General features: G+C 44.4%; 1 protein-coding gene and 1 long non-coding RNA gene across 2 annotated transcripts in view; one reads left to right on the top strand and one right to left on the bottom strand.

Moving 5' to 3' along the window:
* Gatad2b (GATA zinc finger domain containing 2B) overlaps positions 1 to 17,154 on the bottom strand; it is a 77,521-nt gene extending 60,367 nt beyond the window's left edge. The window contains exon 1 of the mRNA XM_028890720.2: positions 17,008 to 17,154. The gene's annotated coding sequence lies outside the window, so the exon portion shown is untranslated. The remainder of the gene's footprint in view (positions 1 to 17,007) is intronic.
* The window catches only part of LOC119088189, a 16,649-nt gene continuing 5,154 nt past the window's right edge, over positions 16,440 to 27,934 (top strand). The window contains exon 1 of the long non-coding RNA XR_005091792.1: positions 16,440 to 16,617. This is a non-coding gene — a long non-coding RNA (uncharacterized LOC119088189). The remainder of the gene's footprint in view (positions 16,618 to 27,934) is intronic.

Here is a 27,934-nt window from a genome sequence, read left to right as displayed (position 1 = left end):
ACTGCTCTTCCAGAGGACCTGGGTTCAAGTCCCAGCAACCACATGGCAGTTCACAACTGTCTGTAACTCACAAGATCTGACACCCTCACACAGTCTATATACACGCAGCAAAACACCAATGCAAATAAAATAAAAATAAATAAATTATATTTAAACAAACAAAACTTTGTATCAAACAAACAAACAAAAAAACAAGCCAGGCATAGTGGTGCATATATTTAGTCCCAGCACTGGGTAGGCAAAAGCAGGCAGATCTCTTTGAGTTTAAAGCTAGCCTGAATCTACAGAGTTTCCAAGCTAGCCAGGGTTATATCCAGGGCTACATGGTGAGACCCTAGCTCAAAAAGGGGGAGAGGGACGAAAAAAAAATTCCACGGGGTGGGGAGCTGAAGAGATGGCTCAACAGTTATGCACACTTGCTGTTCTCACGGAGGGCAGTTCCAGCACCCACTTTAGGTACCTCTGAACTGCCTGTAATTCCAGTTCCAATGGATCCAATATGCCCTCCCCAGAATCAGTGGGCATGTTAACTCCAGTTCCAGGGGACTTATTGTTCTGTTCTAGCCACTGGGATTACTTGCACACATGTAGCATGCATACAAATACATATACACACAAAAATCTTTAAAAACAAAAATTCAAGATTGAAGAAATCCCTGAGAAGTCTAATATTCTAAAAGGTGGCAACTTTTTTTGCATGTGCAGGTACATGCACTTGTGCATGCATGTGTGGAGGCCAGAGGTTGACATTAGATGTCTTCCCCTAACACTTCCTACCATATATTTTGAGACAGTGTCTCTCTTAATAACCTGGGTTCACTGTTTGAGCTGGTTTGGATGACAGGCAAGTTCCAGGAATCCTCTTTCTCTGCTCCATTCAGTTCTGGGGTTAAAAAAATAAGTTGCCAGTCTTAGCATTTTCACTTGGGTGTTTGGGGATCTGAACTCCGATCCCTCATGTTTGTACTACAAACACTTTACTCACTAACCCATCTCCTTAGTTCCTGCAACAGTTTTTTGTTGTTTGTTTAAGATAGGGTTTCTCTGTGTGGCTCTACCTGTCCTGGAACACGCTATGCAGACCAGGCTGACCTCGAACTCACAAAGATCCGACTGCTAATGCTTCCTAAGTGCTGGGATTAAAGGTGTGTGCCACCATGCCCAGCTCTGTAACAGTTTTAATCCATTGGGATATGGAAAGCCTTTATATCTGCCATGGTTAGGATGATATTCAGGAGTATACTACATTGATGAAAGAGGTTCTGAACTAAATACATTTTAGAAAAGGCTGGAGACATGGCTCATTAGTTAAAAGCACTTGCTGCTCTTGCAGAGAACCCAGGTTTGGTTCCTAGTACCCAAATGGCAGCTCACAACCATCTATAATTCCAGTTTCAGAGGATCCAATGCTCTCTTCTGGCTTAAGGCATGCATGCACATGATACACAGACATACAAGCAGACAAAACATCCACACATAAATTATTTTTTATAAAAGATACAAGTTACAGAAAAACATTTATAGCTTCAAAGGCTGTAATAGGAAACTTTTTTTCCCTTTATTGTTCACATAGAGTCTCAAAGCCCCAGATGGCCTTAAACTCTGATAACCTTGAACAATTACAGGCCTGTACTACCAAGTACATTTTTATGCAGTATAGGGGATTGAACCTAGAGTTTCATGCACACTAGATGCCCTAATTAGGGTTACTATTGCTGTGATAAAACACCATGGCCAAAAGTAAGTTTGAAGAGGAAAAGGTTCATTTGGCTTACACTTCAATATCACTGTTCATCACTGAAGAAAGTCAGGGCAGGAACCTGGAGGCAGGAACTGATGCAGAGGCCTTATAAAGGTGCTGCTTACTAGCTTGCTCAGCCTGCTTTCTTAGACAACCCAGGACCACTAGCAAAGGGTAGCACCACCCACAATGGGCTGGGCCCTCCTCCCATCAATCACTAAGAAAATGGCCTATAGGCTTGCTTACAGTCCAATCCTATAGAGGCATTTTCTCAGTTGAGGTTCCCTCCTCTCTGGTGACTTTAGTTTGTGTCAAGTTGACATAAAACTAGCCAGCACAATTGACTCCACCATCAACTTGACACACAGACACAACACTGTTAAGCCACACCTTTCTTTTCTTGTTTATCCCAAATCACATATTAATAAACTTTTTTTGTTGTTTTTTTTCAAGACAGGGTTTCTCTGTGTAGCTTTGGTGCCTGTCCTGGATCTCACTCTGTAGACCAGGCTGGCCTCAAACTCACAGAGATCCACCTGGCTCTGCCTCCCCAGTGCTGAGACTAAAGGTGTGCGCCACCACTGCCCAGCTAGATATTAATAAACTTAAAGTCCCACAGCCTTACAAACTCAAACACTTTAAATTGTCTCCCAGCACTTGGGAGGCAGAGGCAGGTGGAATTCTGAGTTTCCTGGTCTACAAAGTGAGTTCCAGAACAGCCAGAGGTGTAAGAAAGAAAGACCGACAGACAGAAGGAAAGAGAGAGAAAGAGAAAGACACATAGACAGAAGGGGGGGGAGGAAGGAAGAAAAGAAAAAACACAAAACAAACAAAGTTGGCCCTTAAAAACTATCCAGCCTCTTTTAAAATCCAAAGTCTCTGTAAAACTACAAAATCTCATTTTGAGCCGGGCAGCAGTGGCTCACATCTTTAATCTCAGCACTCGGGAGGCAGAGTCAGGTGGATCTCTGTGAGTTCGAGGCCAGCCTGATCTACAAAGTGAGTTCCAGAGCAGCCAGAACTGTTACACAGAGAAACCTTGTCTGGAAAAAAAAAAGTTCAAATTCTCTTAACTGTGGGCTCCTGTTAAAATTAAAAATAATGCTTTCTTACTTCAATAGAGAAGAACCAGGGCACAGTCACAATCTGAACAAAGCAAAACCAAGCTCTAACTATGTAAATAACTCAACGTCCATTATATGGATTTCATTCACAATCTTCTGGACTCCTTCAAGAAGCTTAGGTCGGGCTGGAGAGATGGCTCAGAGGTTAAGAGCACTGACTGCTCTTCCAGAGGTCCCGAGTTCAATTCCCAGCAACCACATGGTGGCTCACAACCACCTATAATGAGATCTGGTGCCCTCTTCTGGCCTACAGGGACACATGCAAGCAGAACACTATACATAATAAATAAATCAATCTTTAAAAAAAAAAAAAAAAAGAAGAAGCTTAGGTCACTTCTCTGGCTCTGTCCTCTGTAGCACACACAGCTTGTCTTCAAAGTTCAGGCAGGCTCCACTCCACCACTGACACTGCTCTTGGTGGTCATCCCATGGTACTGGCATCTCCAAAATGCTGGGGTTTTCTACTTAAATGGGCTGCACTTTCACCAATAGCTTCTCCTGGGCTCTCTCGTGGTACCAAATCTCAATTTCTCCACATGACCCCTTTAATCCTGGGCCTTTGACTGCTACTGAGATTGCACCTCCATCATATGCTTTTCCTGACCTCACACAAGGCCAATCTCAGGTGTTCTCCATGATCAGTTTATGCTTGCAAAACCAGTACCTCCTGGGTGACTCTTACACTACCCAGCTCAACTGCCAGCCTGAGGTACAAACCTTGGCTGCCTCTGGAACACAACTTCTGTGTGCTGGCTCTGAGGAAACTCTTCCCAGTGAATTTCACCTCCATGAAGCTGGTCTTTTAGTCACAGCTAATTTCTCAGCTCCAGCTGATCAGCATCAATTGTCCCAGTAACACAAAGGTTTCACTTAAATGGTGCTGGTCTCTTGTTAATAGAGCCAATTCTTCCGCTCCAACTGGCCACACACAACAGATTCACACCAATAGCCTGGAAGATAGAGCCTTTGCTTCCCTCTAAAACTTCAGAAGCCAGGCCTTCATTCTCTACATTTCTTTCAACATCCCTATCTTCCAAGCTCCCACAGAACAACTCAACAAGCTTTGAACACTCAATGGTTCTTCTATGTCAAAGTTTCAAAGTCCTTCCACAATCCTCCCCAAAACACATGGTTATTTCTGCCACAACAATACTCCACTATCCTGGTACCAGTATCTATCCTAATTAGGGTTACTGTTGCTGTGATGAAACACTATGACCAAAAAGTAAGTTGAGGAGAAAAGGGTTTATTTGGCATACACTTCCACATCACTGTTCATCATTAAAGGAAGTTAGGGCACCAATGTAAAAGCTGGACCAGAAGTTGCAGTATAAATAGTAACTCTAGCTCTGGTGGTAGTGGAAGGTTGGGCAAGACATGGGGCCTCAGGATGTAGACAGACAAATGATCCCTGGAGATCACTGGCCAGGCAGGTTCAATGAGAGACCCTATCTCAAAAACATTAAGAGCAATAGAGAAAGATATTCAATGTAGATCTCTGGCTATACCCACCCATACCATACACATGTGCGCACCTACAGCAACACATACATACACTATATATGCACACACAAAGGTACCTTTAATATGTACAAGAAAAAGTATGACTCAAAAGCTCTAAGTAGACGAGTGGTGGTGGCGCACACCTTTAATCCTGCACTCAGCAGGCAGAGCCAGGAGGATCTCTGTGAGTTCGAAGCCAGCCTGGGCTACAGAGTGAGTTCTAGCACAGGCCCCAAAGCTACACAGAGAAACCCTGTCTCAAACAAAACGAAACAAAACAAAAAAAAAAAGTTCTAAGTAATGCCAGGCATGGTGCTGCACGCCTTTAATCCCAGCACTTGAGCGGCAGAGGCAGGTGGATCCCTGTTGAGTTTGAGGCCAGCCTGGTCTACAGAGTGAGTTCCAGGACAGCCAAAGCTATACAAAGAAACCCTGTCTCAGAGCCTGGAGTGGTGTTGCATGCCTTTGATCCCAGCCCTTGGAAGGCAGAGGTAGGTGGATCTCTGAGTTTGAGGCCAGCCTGGTCTACAGAGAGAGTTCCAGGGCAGCCAGGGTAGTTACACAGAGAAACTGTCTCAAAAAACAAACAAGTTCTAAATAAGGCTGGAGAGATGGCTCAGCAGTTAAGAGCACATTTGCTCTTACGGAGAACCTGAGTTTGGTTTCCAATACTTCTATTGAGCAGTTTATAATTAATGCCTCTAACTCCAGCTCCAGAGGGATTTGACCCCTCTGGCCTTCACAGTTTCCTGTACCAATGCAGGCAGGCAGGCAGGCAGGCATGCAGGCAGGCAGACGCACGCACGCACCCATGCACACACGCACGCACGCACGCACGCAAGCGCGCATGCACACTTTTTCAAAAAAGATTTCTTTTTGTCTGTGTGTGCACGTGCACGTGTGCATGTATGTATGTATGTATGTGTGTGTGTGTGTGTTTATGCCGCATGTGTGTAGGTCAGAAGAAAGTGTCAGATCTCCTGGTGTTGAAATTACAGGTGACACCGAATACAGGTGCTGAGAACCAAACACAGGCCCTCTGGAAAAGCAGCAAATGATCTTAACTGCTAAGCCATTTCCCCAGGACCATATACATATAACAAAATTAAAATCTTCAGGTGCCTTATAGTTTACAAAGCAACTCTACATATATAATTTTGGTTTGGGGGGGGGGTTGGGGTTTTTTCATTTTTGTCGAGACAGGGTTTCTCTGTGTAGTTTTGGTGCCTTTCCTGGATCTCGTGCTGTAGACCAAGCTGGCCTCGAACTCACAGAGAGGCCCTGGCTCTGCCTCCCTAATGCTGGGATTAAAGGCGTGCGCCACCACTGCCTGATGTAAAATCTTTTTTTTATTAACACAGAAACTTAGTAAAATAGACAAGGTAGTCATCATTTCTTTTTCTTTCTTTTTTTTCTTTTTTGGTTTTTCGAGACAGAGTTTCTCTGTGTAGCTTTGGAGCCTGTCCTGGAAGTTACTGTGTAGCCCAGGTTAGCCCCGAACTCACAGAGATCCACATGGCTGTGCCTCCCGAGTGCTGGGATTAAAGGCATGTGCTGGTAGTCATCATTTCTAAGTTTAGAAAATTAAAACTTAAAGATATCAAGTGACTCAACCAAGATCACACACACACTGTAGATGAACTAATACTCTACCTTCAGAACAGACATCTTCTAAATTTATGTAGCATTTTCTAAACCTACAGAGATGTTCATTTATGCAACAAATGTTCCTGAGTATCTTTTAGAAGACAGCATTTTAGGCACTGAAAATACATTGCTTTTTAAGTTTTGTATTTTATTATTTTATGTGTGTGGATGTTTTGCTGGCATGAATGTCTGTGCATTATGTGCATGCAGTGCCCAAGGAAACCAAAAGAGGTCATCAGATCCTCTGGGGCTGGAGTTACAGACAGTTGTGAGCCACCTTGTGGATTCTGGCAATTAAACTCTGGTCCTCTGGAAGTGCAGCCAATGCTTTAACCAATGAACTATCTCTCCAGCCACTCTTTTCTGCTTTTAGGATACTCACATACTCCTGGGAGATTATAAAGTATAGTGAGATCAAATAAAATGTATTTAAATCTTTATGGGCAAGTAAGAAAGCTTTCTAGAGGAAGCAGCATTTGAGATGAGATTTGGAGACTGATCTGGGAACTAAAAATTGTATTTGTTCATGTACTAATTGTAAAAAAGACATACTGGATAGAAAAGCAAAGGTCAAGATCATAAATGGCCTTGAATGCTAAGCAAGTTTAAATTTTATCATTTAATGACTGGGAACCATTGAGTATTTTTAACAAAAATAAGCAGAATGTTCAAGTATTTAGAAAAACACTTTGAAGACAATATGATTAGAGTTTAAAAGAAAACAAGAAAAAGTCAGTTACAGTGGTCCATGCTTGCAATCCCAGCACTCAGCAAATCAAGGTAAGAGGACTCTGTTAAATGTTAAAAGATGGCCTAGGCAATATAGAGTTCTAAGCCTGCCTGGAACTACAGTGAGAATCTTATCTCCAAAATGAACAAAAATGGGGAATGCACCCAGATTAAAAGGATTACAAAAGATCGGGGTGCCCAATCTGGTTGTAATCTTAGCACTCAGGAAACAGAGCCAAGTAGACTGCTCCAAGTTTGAGGCCAGCCTGCTCTACATAATAAGTTCTAGGCCAGCCTGGTCTAAATAATGAGATCAACACTCAACACAGCCAGCCAGAACCTGGGAGCACACATCTATAATTCCAGTAGATGGAAGCAGGGGAAGGAAGATCAGAAGTTTGAGATCATTCACCTCTACATATCCATTCTGGGCTACAGGAGAACCTATCTTAAAACACAAAAATAGGCCAGGCATGGTGGCACATAACTTTAATCCTAACATTTGGGAGGCAGAAGCAGATGGATCTCTAGGAGTTCCAGGCCCAAAGCTACAAAGTAAGACTGTCTCAAAAACAAACAATATCGGGGCTCACAAAAGACAGACAACAGGTGGTGATACACTCCTTTAATCTCAGCCTTTAATCTCAGCACTTAGGAGGCAGAGGCAGGCAGATCTCTGAGTTCAAGACCAGCCTGGACTACAGAATGAGTTCCAAGACAGCCAGGGCTACAAAGAAAAACCATGACTCGAAACCCTGCCTACCCTTACCCCCCAAAAAAGACAAATACGCAAACAAAAGACTTTGTTGTTGTGGGATGGTCTGTATGTCAAATTACTCTGATTGGTCAATAAATAAAACACTGATTGGCCAGTGGCTAGGCAGGAAGTATAGGTGGGACTAACAGAGAGGAGAAAAGAAAGAACAGGAAGACAGAGGGAGTCACTGCCAGCCGCCCGCCAGGACAAGCAGAATGTGAAGATGCCGGTAAGCCACGAGCCACGTAGCAAGGTATAGATTTATAGAAATGGATTAATTTAAACTATAAGAACAGTTAGCAAGAAGCCTGCCTCGGTCATACAGTTTGTATGCAATATAAGTCTCTGTGTTTACTTGGTTGGGTCTGAGCGGCTGTGGGACTGGTGGGTGACAAAGATTTGTCCTGACTGTGGGCAAGGCAGGAAAACTCTAGCTACACTTTGTAGCAATATTCTATATCAGAGTTTCAGTGATGGGCATGAATTAGTGAACTAGCAGTGAAGATTCAAAAGAAACCAAAGATTGAGAAATATACACAAAACAACAAATAAAAGTAATGGGACTAGTGGCAACATGTAAACTAAATAATCCTGGCATTTAAGAGGCTGAAGCAAGGGGACTAGGATTCAAGACCAGCCCAGTTTACATAGCTAGTACAAAGAAAAAACAGACAGAGGGAGGAGGAGGAGAGGGAATGCAAAGTGGCTATGATAAAAATACATTGTATACATTTTCAAATGATATATAAAAATTATTATTAAAAAAAGGAGAAGGGCCGGAGAGATGGCTCAGAGGTTAAGAGCACTGGCTGCTCTTCCAGAGGTCCTGAGTTCAATTCCCAGCAACCACATGGTGGCTCACAACCATCTGTAATGAGATATGACGCCCTCTTCTGGCCTGCAGTGATATATGCTGTATACATAATAAATAAATAAATAAATAAATAAATAAATAAATAAATAAATAAATAAATCTTTAAAAAAAAAAAAGGAGAAGTAGGGGCTGGAGAGATGGAGAGATGGCTGCAGGCAGGCATACATTCAACAGACTGTTCTTCCAAAGGTCCTGAGTTCAATTCCCAGCAACCACATGGTGGCTCACAACCATCTGTAATGATATCTGGTGCCCCCTTCTGGCCTGCAGGGACACATGCAGACAGAACACTGTATACATAATAAATATTTAAAAAAAAAAAAAAAGGAGAAGTAACAATGGTGCTCACATTTCTTGCTTAGATGACTCAATGACTCACAAAAGGGAAACAATGTTGACAGGAGTATTATATTTGGAATAACAGAATATGAAGGTAGATGTGTCTAGCTTTAGGTGTGATATGATTAATATATAATACACATAAAGAGTTTTCTTAAGGGCTAGAGAGATGATGGCTCAGCGGTTAAGAGCACTGACTGTTCTTCCAGAGGACATGAGTTCAATTCCCAGCAACCACATGGTGGCTCACAACCATCTGTAATGAGATCTGGTGCCCTCTTCTGGCATGCAGGCAGGCATACATCCAACAGAACACTATATATAATAAATAAATCTTAAGAGTTTTCTTAGTGAGTAAACATCACTTATTTCAATGGAAATACAATCATTTTGCACTATTTATGTAATTCTTTAAAGTTACAAGGCATTTTACAAGGGCTAGAGTGATGGCTCAGTGGTTAAGTGCATGTACAGCTCTTCCAGAGGACCTGAGTTCAGTTCCCAGTACCCACATCTGGCATCTTGCAACTACCTGTAACTCCCTTTCCAGGGGATCCAATGCTCTCTTCTAGTCTTTCTGGGCACTGTATGCATATGCACACATGTACAAACAAAAATTTTTTAAATAAAATTTTATAACATTTTGGAATCCCATATTGTATTTATTACATTTCATACTTTGTAGTAAATGAAGTTTACACGAAGTTAGGACGAGAAGCTATTATTCCAATTTGATCAACAAATATTTAGGTCAGGCATGGTGGCACAATCCTTTAATCCCAGCACTCATGAGGCAGAGGCAGTAGGATCTTGTGAGTTAGAGGGCAGCCTGGTCTACAGAGTGAGTTTAAGGACACACTGAGAAACCCTGTCTTGAAAAACTATATATTATATATATATATATATATATATATATATATATATATATATATACTTTAGAGTATTAACTATATGATAGGAATTGTATTAGGCATTAAACAAAATACCAGAATAAAGACCTCCAAAACCTTTATCGTAAGAGGGGAAACAACAAGGAATAAATATAACAAGTGAATTTTTTTTTTTTTTTGGTTAAAAAAAGGCACAAAGGCACAAGTGAATGCTTTTAAGCTATTAAGTGCCATGAAAAAGAAAATTGAGCAAAGGAAGACTACTAGGTATGAGGACAGATAGAGCTGAAGGTAGGGTTCTTAAGAGTTAGGAAAACTTAATGTGGTGGTGCATGCCTGTAATTTCAGCATTTGTGAGGTAGAGGCAAGAGAATCCAAACTTCAAGGACACCCTCAATTCCATAGTAGGTTTAAGGTCAGCCTAAGAGAGCTGAGACCCTGACATGAATGAATGAATGAATGAATGAATGAATGAATGAATGAATGGGCTGGTGAGATGGCTCAGCAACTAAAGGCGTATGAGACAGAGAGAGAGAACTCAATATTTATTATGAGCACTGGCTGTTCTTCCAGGGGACCTGCATTCAGTTCCTATCACCTACATAGTGGCTCCTAACTGTAACTCTAGTTTCAGGGGACCCACGTCTTCTCCTGGCCTCCACAAACACCAGGTACATACAGTCCACATAAATACATAGTGACAAAACACTTATACACATAAAATGAAAAGTAAAAATAAAAAATAAATGATAGAAATAAGGCCTCATTGAAAAGATAATATTTAGTCAGGCATGGTGGCTCATGTCTGTAATCCCAGTACTTCAGACGCTGAAGCAATAGGATCATAAGCTCAAGGCTACCTCAGACAACATAGTTAATTTTGGGATATAGAAACTCAGTGGTTGCAAACACTGGCTGCTTGTTACATGGGGCCCAGGTTCAATGTTCAGTACTCACACGGCAGCTAACAACTGTCTAACTCCAGTTCCAGGGAGGTCTGACACCCTCTTCTGGCCCCCAAGAGCACAAGGCATATAAGTGGTACACAGACATTTATGCAGGCAAGACACTCCCACATATAAGGAAAAAAGAATATATGACACTGAAGCAATTATTTGAAAGAGATGTGGCAATAAGCTGTATTATCTCAGTGTGAAAAAACTAGCTATTTTCTGATAGGTACTCATTTTAGGACTTGGGAGGCTGAGGCAGGAAGATAATGAGTTCCAGACCAGGCTGAACTATGTGGCAAGTCATAAACAAACCATAGTTCGTGCGAAAGATAAACAGTATAAGGGGCTAGAGATTTAGCTCAGTTGTAGGGCACTTGCCTAGCATGTCGGACAGGCCTGGGTTCTACTTCGAACACCTTCAAAAAAGAAAAAGGAGTGAAAAAAAAAAAAGCACACCTATAATCCCAGAACTTAGGAGGCAGAGACAGACAGGTGAATTTCTGTGAAACCTTGTCTCAAAAAAAAAAAAAAAAAAAGAAGATTCTCCAGACTTATTCTTCATTATTATCACTTTGCCACTTATTAGTCTAGTCCCTTCTTCCAGAATTCTAGATCTATGTACTCTCAAAAAGCTCACTATAAATAAACCCTCCAGTTAACACTGCAATCCTTCACAATTACACTAAGATTTTATTATTCCTGATGCCTAATACAAATTATCCTCACATCCCAATCCATATTTTAGAAGATTATAAATTTTACTCTCCCCTACACACAGCCCAAATAATACAGAATCAACAAAGTTTTCATCAGGAGTCTTTTTTTGAGACAGGATTTCTCTGTATAGCCCATGCTCTCCTGGAACTCGATCTGCAGACCAGGCTGGCCCTGAATTCAGAGATCCGACTATCCAGAGTGCTGGGATTAAAGGCCTACACCACCACCATCACCATCACCACTGGCTGATCAGGCATCTTACAGTATAGTAAGTAGTTAGTATGTCAGGCTCAGGTAATGGTTAACATGAGTTATCTAAAAAATGTGCATCAGTCAGGTGTAATATACATTAAGAGAAGATTTCAACTATTAACACTTTGCTTAATTTCTTTAGCAACTAGATAATATAAAAAAAAATTGCCAGATATGGTCTCAGATACCTTTAATCTCAGCACTTAGGAGGCAGAGTTGGACAGACCTCTATCTCTGTGACTTTGAGGCCAGCCTGGTCTACACAATGAGTTCCAGGCATAATGAGACCCTGTCTCAAATACTACTACTACTACTACTAATTAATTAATTAATTAATTAAAATTAAAGGTGGGTGTAGGCAGGTACACCTGTAATCCCAGGACTTGGGAGACTGTGTCAGAAGGAGCAGGAGTCTCAGGCCAGCCTGGACTATCTAGATCCTAACTCAAAAGCCTAAATAAATAAGTAAATAAAAATAAGCAAACACTCCAGGTGGTGGTGACGCATACCTTTAATCCCAGCATTCAAGGCAGGCAGATCTCAGTGAGTTCAAGGCCAGTGTGGTCTACAAAGCAAGTTGTAGGACAGCCAGAGTTGTTATACAGAGAAACCCTGTCTTTGGGGGAAAAAAAAAAAAAAAGCAAATACACCAGGTGGGATGGCACACACTTTTAATCTTAATACTGGGAAAGCTCAAGAATCACACTGGGAGTTGAAGACCAGCATGTGCTACAGTAATAAACTGTCCCAAAAAGTTCACATATCAAAGATATACATACAATCACTATGACTCTTTTATATCTGGGAATTGAACATTTCATACCTCAAAGGAAACAAAATAGCCAGGCATGATGGCATAGGCTTTTAATCCCAGCACTCAGAAGGCATATGCAGGCCAATCTCTTAGAATTCCAGGCCAACCTAGCCTACATATCGAGTTCCAGGCCAGATTCTGTCTCAAAAAAAAAGAAAAGAAGAGAAAAGAGAAGAGACGAGACGAGACAAGAAGAGAAGAGAGAGAGAGAGAAAGAGAGAGAGAAAGGAAGGAAGGAAGGAAGGAAGGAAGGAAGGAAGGAAGGAAGGGAAAGAAAGAAAAAGAAAGAAAGAAAGAAAGAAAGAAAGAAAGAAAGAAAGAAAGAAAGAAAGAAAGAAAGAAAGAAAGAAAGCTGTTACTCTTGCTACTCTAATCCCAAATACTTCATAGTTTCTGGCCAGTTGTAGGCAATCCAAGGCAGTCGCAAATTAAAAAGAATCTGAGGAAAACACTACACATCACAGACCAACCTGTTACACCTTAATGACCATGTGTCACTCCTCTCCTATTTTATGAACTCAGGTTGCATCGAAGTATTTCATGAATCCAAAGAAAAGGTAAAAGACACCACATGAGAAGGAGTCTACTTCAAATCCAGGCCTATACAAAGGGGCTCCTGTCACTATTACAGAGAGAAGGATCCCTGCTTCACCAACTGAATCACCAAAAATCTCCAATTAGTATATAGAAAAAGCTCCAGGCACAAACATGGTATGTACTCACTCATAAGTGGATACTAGATATAAAGCAAAGAACAATCAGACTGCAACCCACAGATCCAGGGAGGTAGTAGCAGGGGGGACCCTAGGATGACTGTGGCTTATCATAAGTTTTGGTTTCACTCAATCACTGGGCAAGCTTCAGTGAAACATTTCATTATTAGGATAAGAATTTGTACTGTATCAAGCTGATGATAGAAAAAAAAAAATAAAGTAGAAGTTTTAGACTACTGAATATAAACAAGAGCACTATCTCCCCCAAAATCAGTCTTTTTCACAAAAACAAATTCATTTTCCATGCTCAACCAAAAGCAAGTGAACTGCAACTGTGTGGCATCATCTTGGTGGGATTTTTCCCAAGCAATACAACAGGTGGACAGTTTTATGCCAGAACTAGAGTTGGAATCTGGGTTGTATCTTTTTTTTTTCTCCTCTCCTTTCAATGTGTCTCAGAAAATACTTGGTACTGTACATTGACATCTAAGAACACTGCACTGTAAGTCCTGCAAATGTCTGAAAAACAAAGTCCCTTGAACCCATTTATTGCTCAATCTTACAATTTCTCTAGCAGCTGTTTCATCAACCAAACCTATTTGGCTTTTCTCAATAAGCAAGCAACATGAGCCTCCTGAGCTAAGTGCAGAGGGGCTGCTTGTTAGCATGTCTCCTAATAGGGTGGCTAACACAGAATACGCTCCCGAGTCTAGAAACTAGTACAGCACAGCTGCTGTTTCCCTACACAGCTTGGGGAGTGAGAAGGAAAAAAATCAGTTAAGCTGAGGTGAGAGGTCTGTTTGGCAAACACATACAGCTCACTGCTTAAAACAAGGAGTAGAGCCAGCAGTGGTGGTGGCGCACACCTTTAATCCCAGTACTTGGGAGGCAGAGGCAGGCGGATCTCTGAGTTAGAGGTCAACTTGGTCTACCAGTGAGTTCCACGACAGCCAGGACTACACAGAGAAACCCTGTCTCTAAGGAAGAAAAAAAAGACAAGGATGAATCCTGAGATATCAGCATAAATATTAAATAACTTTACAGGCACAATGACACCTTTTCAACCCTGGTGCTGTACTCGTAACCAGGGCCAAACCTACAGAGTGCAGCTAAGCCTAGTGGAACAGAGAAAGGTGTTAGAGACTCCACTGACCACAACAAAGAGAGGAAAACACACAGACCTTATTTTTGAGGGTGGGGCTCAAAGTCTCTAATATGATATGAAACAGAGGATGACCTTGAACTCCTTATCCCCTTATTCAGGATGAAAGGCCTTAACCAGTCATTTTGTTCCTTTGGGTTTTTTTAGTTGTTTTAAGAAAGGATCTTAACTCAGTAGCTCTAGCTACCCTGAACCGTTGTAGCTATCCTGAACTTGCTATATAGTCCATACTGCCTCAAATTGTCACAATCCTCTCTTAGTTTCCCAAGTGTTGGGGTTACAGTCATGAGCCCAGGGAACACAGACTTTACAAAGTAATTTAGAGCTGTGAAGGTCAGAAAAAATTCCTTACACATGGTCCTATGCTAAACACAGTTTAAGTTATTGCCAGGACTGATCAGGGAACCAGGATAACTTTGTTTCTAAGACAAGTACTTAATGTAGCCTCTATTCTGACCCTGTTGAGACTATATCTAAACAGGAAGTTAACAGACATGACATAGTCAGGGGAAGCAAAGCACAGTGTCATAAAGATGGATGCTGCTGTCAAGCACAAATTACTCTCACCTCATTTAAAATGTTCTGAATTAAAAAATAGGTAGCATAAAAGTCTATAAACCTCATCTCTTCTCAAACTAGGTCACTCAACCTACAGGTCCAGCCTTCTGATTCCTGTGGATTAATATTTACCTACCTCTCTCCATGACCACTTTCATTGCTCCCAGACTGAAAAGTGTATATCAGTCATACCGGACCAAATATTCACCATGGACTATTTATAAACCTATCTTCTTAAAAAGCCCAAGGAAAGTCTTTGCCTTATCCAGCCCAGCATCTGTGGTGGACTCAGTTACACTACCAACAGATACACGCCTTCCCTCAAAATGAGCTTACCCTCTCACACCACTATCTTTAATATCACCAGAAGTTGCCTCCTTACCAATCAAGTACACACACAAATGCTACTACTCTAGGACAATATTCTCTCCACCATCACCCCCTCTCCCCCACCCCGTGTGTTAAATACCCTGGAACTTTAAGTTATAGACAGCCATGTGGGTGCTGGGAATTGAACTCGGGTTCTCTGGGAAGAGCAGCCAGTTCTCTTAACCCCTGAGCCATTTCTCCAGGCCCCTTCTAGAACAATTCTTATCAAGACTCCCACACCAAGAATATAAATCAAAGTGGTTATCAGACTTCAAGGAAGAATTTAAGTTCATGTACCAAAGAAAGAGCAATACAGAAATCACTCAATTCTCATACAGGATAATCTCCAACAACATATAGACACTATACAGAAGCCAAAAAGAACATCAGTCATGTGCTGTAGGAGGGACACTGGATGGTTGAAGGACAGAGGTGGGAGGGGAAGATTTCTTTTCACTCTGTACCACATTCATCCGTTGCTGTTCAAATTATAAATTTCTGGAAAAGAAAATGTCCTAAAACTACAAAAGCACCAGCTCTTCTCCAACCCACATGGTTTGTAAAACCTACTTTTACTCCAGCATCAAGCACGAATTCAAACCTTTTGCAAACAGGCATGAAAACATTGCCTCATTGCTAAAATAGGTTTTTAATTTCTATTATTCCCACCTCTAACACACACACACACACACACACACACACACACACACACACACACACAAAAGCCCTCCAAGTAATCACCAGATGAGAAAACTGGTTCTCAGGAAGCTACATTACTCTCCAGAAGAGAACAGGGAAACACTGTTAACTTCAGCATCCACATGCTACCCACCAGTAATGCCTCCATCTCCTCCACCTCAGTGCCAGTCCTTATGAACTAACATCTCATGTTTGGAGGAAATTTAGTGCTGGAGATGAACTCAAAGAGGGCACCATACCTTTGCGAAGTGGGGAAGCTATCCCGGGACGGCGATTAACACCTAAATCTGCATTCACTGGAGTAACTAGCTTCTTCAGAAACTGAGCCCGAGGAGTCAAAAAGTACTCTAAGTTCTGGTCTGATCGGGAAAGGTAAGTTCTACTTCCATCCACCCTCAGGAACTGAACTGGGTAACAAATCCTGTGTGTCCAAGAAGTCGAGCTGAGAAAATGGGTGGTTTGGTTGCTCTACGAGGTAAGTAACCCACACAAGTCAAGACAATTCCCTTTTCTTACGGAGGGCAAGGGAACGGCGGACGACGAAATAAAGGGGTAAGGTTCTGCACTCCTGATCCTTTCCCCCAAATAAAGACAATTATTCTGTGTTCCCTTCACCCTTCAGGATCCCCCTTTCCTCCTATCCGCCGTCAAACCCGAGACTCAGCGCAGGGAGCGGCCCCCGCACCCTGAGGGCACCGCTGGGGGCGGAGAGTTAAAAACACGGAGGGGAAGACGCTCCGCTCCGGTGGAAAAGAGGGGAGCATGGCGGGCATGAGGTACTGAGTGAAAAGGGGGATGGCGAGGGAAACGGGGAGCAAGGGAGGGGAGGAAGAGTGGAAAGGGAGACACGGAGGGACACCAAGCCGGGTCGCGCGAGGCCTAAGTGAAAAAGACCCGGGCGCGCGCGCTCGCGCGCGGGGAGGGGGGGGAGGGGGGAGGGGAAGAGGTGAAGGGGAGCGCGAGGCGGGGGCGCGCGGGCCGGGCTGGGGGAGGGGACGCCAGGCGGGGCGCGCGGGCGGGCGTCGGCTCGCGGGCGCTTCCCCTCCCCCCGCCCTCCACCTTTCCCTTCCCCCACCGCCGCCTCCTCGCAGCCTCGCTCCCTCCGCCGCTCCTCACCGCCCCCGGGCGGGCTGGCGGCCAAGCTGGCCTAGGCCAGCGCTCCTCACCTGGCAGCGGCGGCGGAACTCCCGACTAGGTCGCCTCTTGAGGCGGCGGCGAAGGCGTCGAAAAAACAGAGGCGGCGGCCGGCGCGGCACGGTGGGATCCAGACCCCACCGGCGGGTCCGGGAACGGGGGTGGGGGAGGGGGCGGGCCGGGTCGGGGAGGGCGGGCGGGCGGAGCAGACACTGCGGTACAGACAGGGGCAGCAGCGGCGGCGGCGGCTGCACCGGCGGCGGCGGCACCACACAAACAAGGACGCTGATTGGGCAGCTGCCAAGCGCCTCGACTCCGCCCTAACCACACGCCACGACGCCCATTGGAGGACCTTAGCCGGCCTCCCGCCCTCCTCCTCTTGGTCCCACCAATAGGAAGCGGGATACCGAAACTTCACCCCACCCTTGAGGAGTGGGTGGCTGGAGACGTGGTGATTGGCGTCGAGAGGGCCCAATCACCAATGGAGAAGGGGGATGGTCTAGCGGGGGCGCGTTAATGGGTACCTCGGCCAGTCCCAGACACATCCGGGTCTTCGACAGCCCATTAAGTGTCGGGGGTCAAAAAATCGCTTCAGGCTGCAACTTTACCTTGGAGACGTTTTGGTCCCCAGGCAGCCGCCGTACCATCTAGTCTCTCAAAACCCGGGATTCTCCCTTGGCCAGCCTCATTCTTTCACGTCTAAAGATGGAGACTGGGGACGGTGCTGGGCTCTACGTTTGGGTGGGTGGTGTTTCGTCGCGACAGAATCCATGAATTTAGGGACAGAACTAGCTTTAGGGGCTCGGGCCTTGTTGTCTCTCTGGGGTGTGGCCTGCCTCATTCTGCCGAAGGCCGTGGGCTCCTGGTGTTAATTTACTCCTGGTCGGTCCTTCATTGACTATAGCATAACAGCAGAAAAGAAAGAAAACACTAACCATTAGCTACATTTACTGATAAGTCACGGCGTTCATAGCGTCTGCTCTGGGATCGGGTCTTTTTCTGCTCACAGAGAGGAAACCGTTTCCCACCCCACCCGATCGCAACTAGCCAAGTCAGGGCCCAGCTTCTGCTGCTAGCCCGGCGACCTCCTACACTCAGCGTTTCTAGAGCCCTTGACCCTAAGTATTCTTTCTGAGCACCTTCGAGCTGAGCACGAATTATCACAAAATCAACACGTTGAAGAAATAATAACATTTCGGGAAGCAAGAGACTGTGTGGGGCACTGTGCCGAGAGCTTTAGATGAATTCTGATTCTCTGTGAGGTCGGTACTGGTCATCCTGTCTTACAGATGAGGAAAATGAGGTGTAGATCAGAGGACTTGACAAAATGACACGTGGTGGAGTTGAGATTTAAACCTATGTGTGTTAAAGAACAGGGTCAGAGAGATGAAGGGACTCGCCAAAGGTAGACTGCTGACCACCACGCAGTGGTTGAAGGCCAGGAATAACTAGTTCCAGAGAGACAGGAGAACCTTTTTGGTGTTGGTTTTGTTTTTTTTTTTGTTTTTTTTTTTTTTTTTGAGACAGGCTTTCTCTGTGTAGCCCCGGCTGTCCTGGAACTCACTCTGTAGACCAGGCTTGCCTCGGACTCAGAGATTGGCTTGCCTCTGCCTCCTGAGTGCTGGGATTAAAGGCGTGCGTCGCCATCAGTCGCCATCGCCACATGGCTAGAACACATTTTTCGAATCACTGTGGAAATGAAATTGTAAGGCTGATGTGGTGGGACACAAGTGTAACCATAGGACATGGGGTCGAGGTTTCAGATGAGCCTAGGCTAGATATGAAGACGTTGTTTTAAAACTTCCTTTAAATGGGTGCGGAAGAGATGGCTCAATGATTAAACACTTGTTGCTCTTCAGAGGACCCAGGTTCTGTTCCCTGCACCCACATGGTAGTTTACAACCATTTGTAACTCCAGGAGATCCATAGCCCTGCTCTGACTTCCCTGAGCACCCACACTCATATTACGGCACATACACATACATGCAAGCAAAACACACGCATAAAATAATTTTTTTAAATTTGTTTTGGTTTTTGAGACAGTGTTTCTCTGTGTAGCCCTGAGTGTCCTGGAACTCGCTCTGTATACCAGGCTGGCCTGGAACTCAGAGATCTGCCTGCCTCTGCCTCCATAGTGCTGGAATTAAAGGCCTGAACCACTACTGCCTGGCCTCAAATTTTTTTTAAATACCTAAAATTTTAATTTTTTTTAAAGTTGGACTGGGGAATATAGCTAAGTGGTAGAATACTAGTTAGCATGTTCAAACCTTAGTATTGCAAAATATATATAAATAAAAAGTTTAATTAAAAATTATGATGGAGGTCTGGCTACACGCCCTCAATCCTAGCACCTGGGAGGCAGAGGCAGGCAGATCACTGTGAGTTTAAGGCCAGCCTGGTCTACACAGCAAGTCCCAGGAGAAATAGGGCTACACAGAAGACCTCTGTCTTGGGGAAAAAAAAAAAAAAAAAAAAAAAAACAAAAAAGAGATGTATGAAGAAAATAAGAATAACAGACTCAGAAGCCATACACAGAACTTACAAATACAGGTACCAGTTTGTCCATGTGTGCACCTAGCATCTGTGGTCATCAGAGGTCACAGGCAATCTATCAAAGTTGTCCTCGACCTCAGCTTTTGAGATTGGGTCTCTCATTCAGAGATTGAAGAATGAGTCTGACAGAACAACAAGCCCTAGGGATCCTCCCGTCCCCTACTCCTCCTTAGCTTTAGGATTACAGATGCATACAAGCCCAACTTTTTAGGTGATGCTGGGGATCAGAATTCAGGTACTCATACTCGGCACCAATTGAGCGATCGCCACAGTCCTCCACTTATTATTTATTCATTTATTTATTACATGTGTATGTGTATGTGCCCATGTGCTGTGTCACACGTGGAGGTCAAGGGACAATTTACAGAAGTTGGTCCTCTCCACCATATGGGTCCCAGGAGTGGAACTCAGACGGCCAGACTTCATGGCAAGTGTTTTGACCTTCTGAGCCATCTTGCTGTACCCTGTTTTGTTTTGTTTTTGTTTTTTCTGAAACTGGAACTCACTCTGAAGTCCAACTTGGTCTTGAACTTATGGCAATCCTCCTGCCTCAACCTCCCAACTGTTAAGATTACAATACTTAGCTATCACATCTGGACCACACATCTAATTCTTATTTTAAGGTTAAACAAACATACAAAAAAAAAAAAATCTGTTTGCACTCTAGTATTGTGTCCAAAAGAATAAATAACATGACCTTGAGTTAAAGTACTTAGGTTTAGATCTTGGCTCTGCATCTTACCAGTTCTATGATTGTTGTATGTGTGCAAATTACTTTTTTGTTACCTATGTCCCTCTTTGCCCAGCTATACAATGAAAATGCTGAATATAACTCATGGTTATGGTTGGTATCATAAAATAACACATCTTAAATGTTCAGGGCAGTGCCAACAACAGGCATGTAGTATTTGGGACTGGAAAGATGGCTCAACAGTCAAGAACACTGGCTGTTCTTCCAGAGGACCCAATTCCTAACCCCCACATGGCGGCTCATGACTATCTGTAATCCAGGTATCTGATGCCCTCTTCTGGCCTCCTCAGGCACCAGGCACACAAGTGGTACACAGACACACATGCAGGCAAAACACCCATACACACAAAATTTTATACTTTATTCCTTTATAAAAAGAATGTGATGGGGGCTGGAGAGATGGCTCAGAGGTTAAGATCACTGACTGTTCTTCCAGAGGTCCTGAGTTCAATTCCCAGCAACCACATGGTGGCTCACAACCATCTGTAATGAGATTTGGCGCCCTCTTCTGTATACATAATAAATAAATAAATCTTTAAAAAAAAAAAAAAAAAAAAAAAAAAAAAGGCCGGGCAGTGGTGGCATATGCCTTTAATCACAGCACTCGGGAGGCAGAGCCAGGTGGATCTCTATGAGTTCGAGGCCAGCCTGGGCTACCAAGTGAGTCCCAGGAAAGGCGCAAAGCTACACAGAGAAACCCTGTCTCGAAAAAAAACAAATAAATAAATAAATGAATAAAAATTTTAAAAAAAGAATGTGATATTTGATACATGTAGTAAACAGCAACAGAGACTTTTTCTAATGTTCCAACAATTTCACAATTTTAGTTCCAAATTCAGCTTGTTTACATTCTAACTCCATCATCTTCAGATTTGGCTATTTTCAGTCACTGACCCCATGTGTCAAAATACCTAGTGTGGACCTTGTGTGTGTGTTCTTAAAGGAGTCCCACACTATACTAAGCCAGGCGCTGGCTCCTGTTAGTCCATCTGGTGGGGGTATTGCAGGGAAAGAGACAAATCCACTGCTCTTACAGAGTACTCTTTATTAATTTGTAGATGGTGTGGCAAACATGCCTCAGTGTGTGTCTGTGGAGGTCGGAGGACTCCTTCCACCACGTGGATCCTGGGGATCAAACTTAGGCCCTTGGACTGGTCTCCAGTGCCTCTACCTGCTGGGGCATTTCGCCAGCCCCAGAGTCAATTCTTAACTACAAGCTTTGTCCATCATCACTGACTGCTGCTCTTTTTTTTTTTTTTTTTTTTTTTTTTAAGATTTATTTATTATGTATACGGTGTTCTGCCTGCACATATGTCTGTAGGCCAGAAGAGGGTGCCAGATATCATTACAGATGGTTGTGAGCCACCATGTGGTTGCTGGGAATTGAACTCAGGACCTCTGGAAGAACAGCCAGTGCTCTTAACCGCTGAGTCATCTCTCCAGCCCTAAAGGCTCATTCTTTAAGGCTTTAAAAAACATGTGAAACATGATAGAAGATGATACCAACCTAAAGAAGGGAACACAAGCACTAAGAAAATGCCTTCGAACAAAATAAAGGGCCATGGACTTTTTATTAGAAGCAATGAAGCTCTAAGGAGGAAAAGTAAACAAGGCCTCAACTGTAATTGTAGTGGTCGTGAATTTGTCCTGTATAAACTCTGACTTTGAGTTGGTTTGGTTGGGTAGTTTTTCAGTTTTTGTTTTTAATCTCCTTGTATATCTCTGTTTGACTTGAACTTGTGGTCAGCTTCCTGCCTCTGCTTCTCCAGTGCCCAGTTCTGTTTTCTCTGTGAAACTGACTTTTTTTAAAAGATTGAATATAGATTTTTTTTTTTTTTGCGTGAGCACATGGGGGCTGGGGGGAGGTGAGGGTGGGAGTAGGGGTAGGGGTGGAGTGGGGAGGTGGAGGGGTGGGGAGGCAGTGGTGGTGCACACCTTTAATCCCAGCACTCAGGAGGCAGAGTCAGGGGATCTCTATGAGTTCGAGGCCAGCCTGGTCTACAGAGCAAGTTCCAGGACAGTAAGGGCTACAGTCTAGGAAAAAAAAAAAGTTCTTTTCATACAGTATATTCTAATTGTGGTTTCCCTTTCCCCAGCTCCTCCCAGATCCTTCCTACCCACCTAAATCCACACCCTTTCTTTTCCTCTCTCAAAAACAGGCATCTTAAAAAGTAAAATAAAAGCAAACCATACTAGCACAAAACAAACAAACAGAAAAGAAATAACCAAAGGAAAACCACAAGAAACACACACTCCCACATACAGAAATTCGAGAAAAACACAAAATTGGAAACCAAAAGATATAAGGTTTAAAAAAAATAAAAAGGCCAGGCAGTGGTGGCAAAGCCTTTCACCCCAGCACTCCAAAGGCAGAAGCAGGAGGGTCTCCAAGTTCAAGACCAGCCTGGTTCACAGAGTGAGTTCCAGGACAGCCACAACTACACAGAGAAACCCTGTCTCGAAGCAAAACAAAAAATGATCAAAGCATTCTAAGGAAAAAAAAAAAAAAAAAAAAAAAAAAAAAAACTTCAATGATAGCATTTAATTCATTTTGTGTTGGTTGGGCATGGGGCCTACCCTTACATATGGATTGTAGACCTGAGACTAACTTTTCTTTTTCTAAACAGAGTCTAACTATGTAGGCCTGACTGGCCTAGAACTCAATATATAGATCCGACCAGCCTCAAATTTACAGAGGTCCTTAGTCAGCACACCAACTTTTTCTTTTTCTTTTTTTTTTTTTTTTTTTGTTTTTTTCAAGACAGGGTTTCTCTGTGTAGCTTTGCGCCTTTCCTGGAACTCACTTGGTAGCCCAGGCTGGCCTCGAACTCACAGAGATCTGCCTGCCTCTGCCTCCCGAGTGCTGGTATTAAAGGTGTGCGCCACCACCGCCCGGCCAGCACAGCAACTTTTTCAAAAATGTGTGTGTGTGTGGTTGGATGGTGGTGGCACCTGTCTTTAATCCCAGCACTTGGGAGGCAGAGGCAGGCAAATCTCTGTGAGTTCGAGGCCAGCCTGGTCTACAGTGGGAGTTCCAGGACAACCAGGGCTACACAGAGAAACCCTGTCTCGAAAAACAAAACAAGGGGTTGGGGATTTAGCTCAGTGGTAGAGCGCTTGTCTAGCAAGCACAAGGCCCTGGATTCGATCCTCAGCTTAAAAAAAAGGACAGTGTCTGTGTGCATGTGTGAGTCAGGTACTGGAAAGCACAAGATCCTCTCAAGCAGGAGTTATAAGAAATGGTTAACCACCTGATATGGGTGCTAGAAACTGAACTCAGATTCTCTAGAATCTGTTATTCCTCTCTCGTGCAGCACAACCTGCCCTCGCTCCACTCCTCCAGTCCTCTCCCCACCTCCCCCAGACCCACCCCTCCTCTACCTCCCCACCAAAAGAAGAGCAGGTCTCCCAGGGACAACCAGACAGGGCCACAACAAGCTACAAGGAGACTAGGCACAAAAGAACAAACAACAACAACACTAGACTGGGTAGACACCCTACAACAAGGCTGAATGAGGCAACCGGAAGGAAAAGGGTTCCAAGAGCAGGCAAAAGACTCAGAGACACCACATTAGGGTTTTTGTGGTGATCTGAGGGCCATGGAATGCCACAAAGTTCACAGCACACAACAGAACTCACACAATTGGGGGGGGTGTCATGAAAGGCCGCCTCTAAGTGGGCACAAGAGAGGGAGAGAGAGGACCATAATGGCAAGGGGTTTATAAAGGTTACACCCAGCTGGTGATTGTTGTGGAATATTAAAGATGTGTTACATTCTTTTATGCTGTGGAATATTTAATGATGCAAAGATGTGTTGCATTCTTTTATGTTTCATTTGTTTAACTTTGTAAAGCTGTGTTACTTTGTCTGTCTAAAACACCTGATTGGTCTAATAAAGAGCTGAGCAGTCAAATAGCTAGGCAGGAGAGAGGGACTGTAGTGGGTAGCCATTCCAGCTTGGATCTGGAAGTTCCAACCCCCATTGAGACTCTGGCAACTGTCATGCCTATGAGGCAGGGCCAGGGGAGGTGCCTGTGCGCTCTCTCTGTGCCGGGACGATGAACATTGGAGGTGAACTGAGCAGAGCTCCAGAGAACACTGCTGGATTTCGATACACCTTCCCCAGACCCTGCAAACTACCTTTCACTTAATTTGTGAGTTATGCCATTAAATAAATATCCTTTTAACTACGTGGAGTGGCCAAAATAATTTCTCCAATAAGGGACAGGTGGGGCAGAGAGAATAAATAGAGGAAGAAATCTAGGCTCAAGAGAAGGAGGAAGAGAGAGAAAAAGAGGAGAAGAGCATGCCAGAGGCCAGCCACCCAGCCACCCAGCCAGCTATGGAGTAAGAAGTAAAGAAAGACATATAGAATAGAGGAAGGTAAAAGCCCAGAGGGAAAAGGTAGAAGGGATAATTTAAGAAAAGCTGGCTAGAAACAAGTCAAGCTAAGGCCAGGCATCCCTAAGTAAGAATCAGTCTCCGTGTATTCATTTGGGAGCTGGGTGGAAGGCCCCCAAGAGCAAAGAGTAAAAACAACCAACTACAGGCGATGATGTGGCTGCTAGAGCTGAGTTACTGAAGGCAGGCTGGCGGAGCACAGGATTCTGGAATGTGAGTAGTTCTCAGATTACCAGCACCCCCAACTCCCACTGCCAGGAGCCCCACGAGAACACCCAGCCACACAACCACAAAATAAATGCAAAGGACCCAGCCCAGACCCACACAGGGTCCTTGATTGTCCCTTCAGGCTCCATGACCCCCATGAGCCCTGCCTAGTCGACTCTGTGTGGTGCTCTTGGTGCATGCAACCGACCCCTGGGCTGGCCCTGGGCTCCTGCCATCCTGATGCTCCTTCCTCCATGGGGTTCCCCTTGCCCCGCCCAGTGCCAAAAAACACTCTCCAGGCTCTAAAGCCAACTTTTTTTTTTTTTAATCTAGAAAAATTTTACATTTTGGTTTATTTTTTTAAAGGTCTTTTGTATGAGTATTTTGTCTGCGTGTTTGTGTGTGCAGCATGTATACACCCCATGCTCAGGGAGGTCAGAAGAGAGTGCCAGTTCCTCTAGAACTAGATCCCCTGGTTGTGAGCCATCATATGGGTGCTGAGAACCAAACCTCAGTCTTCAGCAAAAGCAGCGAGTGTTCTTAACCACTAAGCATCTCTCCGCCCCAAGAAACCAACATTTTTGAGCATGCTTAGCATTTTGTACAGATCATCTGCTCCAGGGCATTGAACTACTAAACTATAGCCGTAGCTCTTTCTAAGTTGTCTTGTGGGTTTTATTTGAGAGAAGACTGGTACTAAGAGGTCCAGACTAGCCTGGCACTTAACTTGGAGCCTAGGCAGGCCCCTAAAAACTTGTAATCCTCCTACCCAGCCTCTGGAGTAGCTAGGATTACAGGTCTGTATCACCAGGTCCAGCTTTCAAGTAAATGATATAATCCTTCTTTAAATGACAAAATACCTCCCACCCCCCAGACACAGCAGTAACTTGCCTAATTAGCAAGCGACCATGATTCACCTCAAATCTGTTATCCTTCAGCCTGTATACTCCGAAGTCTGGGAAGAGAAGTTGAGTCAGGTAATTTGGGCATATTTTTGCCCTCACTACAACTCTCTAACCATGGTTATCCCTTTAGTTAAGAAATCCTGCTCTTCTCCTCTTCTCCTTCTCCACGCACATGTCTCTCCCACAGGCCTGCACTCTCTATCCCTGTATCTCTAATAAACTCTTATAAGCGGATTCTGTCGTGTTTCGTGACACTTCCTTGCAGGGTAAGAACACAACGCAGCTAAATAACTAACATTTTGGTGCCGAAACCGAGCGGGCGCTCCCGGGTGCTCTGCCCCTGGAAACCCGTGAACCGGGGAATCTGCTCCGTACGCAACAGACCGCTCTCCATTCGCCTGAATCGCATCCAAATTGCATCCAACACCGCTTTCTTCGATTGGTGAGTCCCCCCATTTTTCGGCAGCGTAAACGTTTCCTGAATCTGTGAGAACGACCGTTGATTGTCCGGCGCCTCACACGTGTTCTTGAGACCGGGGGAACCCCCGACCACGGTCTTCATTGGCTACGGTCGGCCCTATCGCAGGCCTAACTCTTCTAGCGTCTCCCACGTCTGCAGCCTGAGATATTTCTTGAGTTAGGGCCACCACCGTTGGTGCGTTCTGGGAGCCACGTGAGGCCGGCACGTCCATTCACCTTGACGAAGGGGTAAACGCTGTCTGGATTCCCGGGGAATCCTTTCCTCACCGTGGAGGGGGCCCTGCTTCTGTGGCTGACGAGTCAAGGAGCAGCCTGTGCCCAGTATCCGCCCTTGGCCTTGGGGACGCCTGGGGCCTTGGCTCCGGATCACGTTTATTTTTTATTATTGTTAGGGCCACCACGGTTGGTGCGTCCTGGGAGCCACGTGAGGCCGGCACGTTCATCTCCTTGACGAAGGGGCAAACGCTGTCTGGATTCCCGGGGAATCCTTTCCTCACCGTGGAGGGGGCCCCTGCTTCTGTGGCTGACGAGTCAAGGAGCAGCCTGTGCCCGGTATCCGCCCTTGGCCTTGGGGACGCCTGGGGCCTTGGCTCCGGATCACGTTTATTTTTTATTTTTTCTGCCTCCGCTGCAGACATGGGAAACAAGGCTTCCAACCCTGTTACTCCTTCCTCTCCGTTGGGCTGTCTTGTTGAAGCTTTAAAACCTCTCAGTTTAATGCCTCACATAAAGATTTCTAAGCTAACTCGTTTATGTTAAAAAAAAAAAAAAAAAAAGGAGATGGCCAAAGTATGCTTTAAAAAAAAATAACAAAGGGCCACTAAGCGGCTCCTTGGATCCCGATATTTCACGGGAGCTATCCAATCACTGTCGGCGTTCAGGCAAATGGAAAGAGTTGCTTTCTTCTCTCTCTCAACGCTAAGCTGTCTCTTCTCGTTTCCTTCTCTCCTGCTCATATGCTCCTAGCTATACGTAAACCAGAGGATTCTCTGACTCCGGAATTTCTGACTCTAGATCTTGCTAAGGAACCAATAATTAAAATTCATGTTCCATCCACTCTCTCAGATAAAAAGTAAGCTGGGTTCTTATATGTCTAATTCTGCTTCCTTTATTAAACAGTTTCAATATATAACTCAATCTTATAGTCTCACCTTTCATGACCTTCTGAGGAGCTCAGGCGGGTATGGGAAGCAGGCTAGGATTCACGCAGACGAAATTCATCAAACTAACCTTTCACACCCCCCAGGAGCCGAAGCGGTTCCTGACCGGGAGCCACTCTGGCTGTCTAGCCAGAGATAGGTTTATTACCTGTCTCCTGACAGGCCTCCGTAAGGCTGCCCTAAAACCAGTAAATAATTCAGGATAAGGACGAATCTGTCTCTTGTTCCCCAAACCTACCTGACTAAAACTTAAGCATCTGGAGAGCGAGGCTCCTGACCCCACAGGCAAAAGAGTCACTTGTGGCATTTAAGGTGTGCCAGGGAAGAGATAAAAGCCCGAAAACAAAATTGCCAAGTGCTGGCACTCGCTGACTTCCAAAAGCTGTTGGGTCCTGTTTTAAATGAGGAAAAGGCCATGGGCTACCGAATGCTCTGCTAGGCCATCAACAGCCTTGTTAAAAGTGCCGCCTAGAAAGACAGAGTCAGCTGACTGCCCCCAGGC

Source organism: Peromyscus leucopus, chromosome 6, assembly GCF_004664715.2.
Source record: "Peromyscus leucopus breed LL Stock chromosome 6, UCI_PerLeu_2.1, whole genome shotgun sequence".
Taxonomy (NCBI): domain Eukaryota; kingdom Metazoa; phylum Chordata; class Mammalia; order Rodentia; family Cricetidae; genus Peromyscus; species Peromyscus leucopus.
Note: the sequence above shows the minus strand (reverse complement) of the source record. Positions and strands in the feature narration are given on the sequence as shown.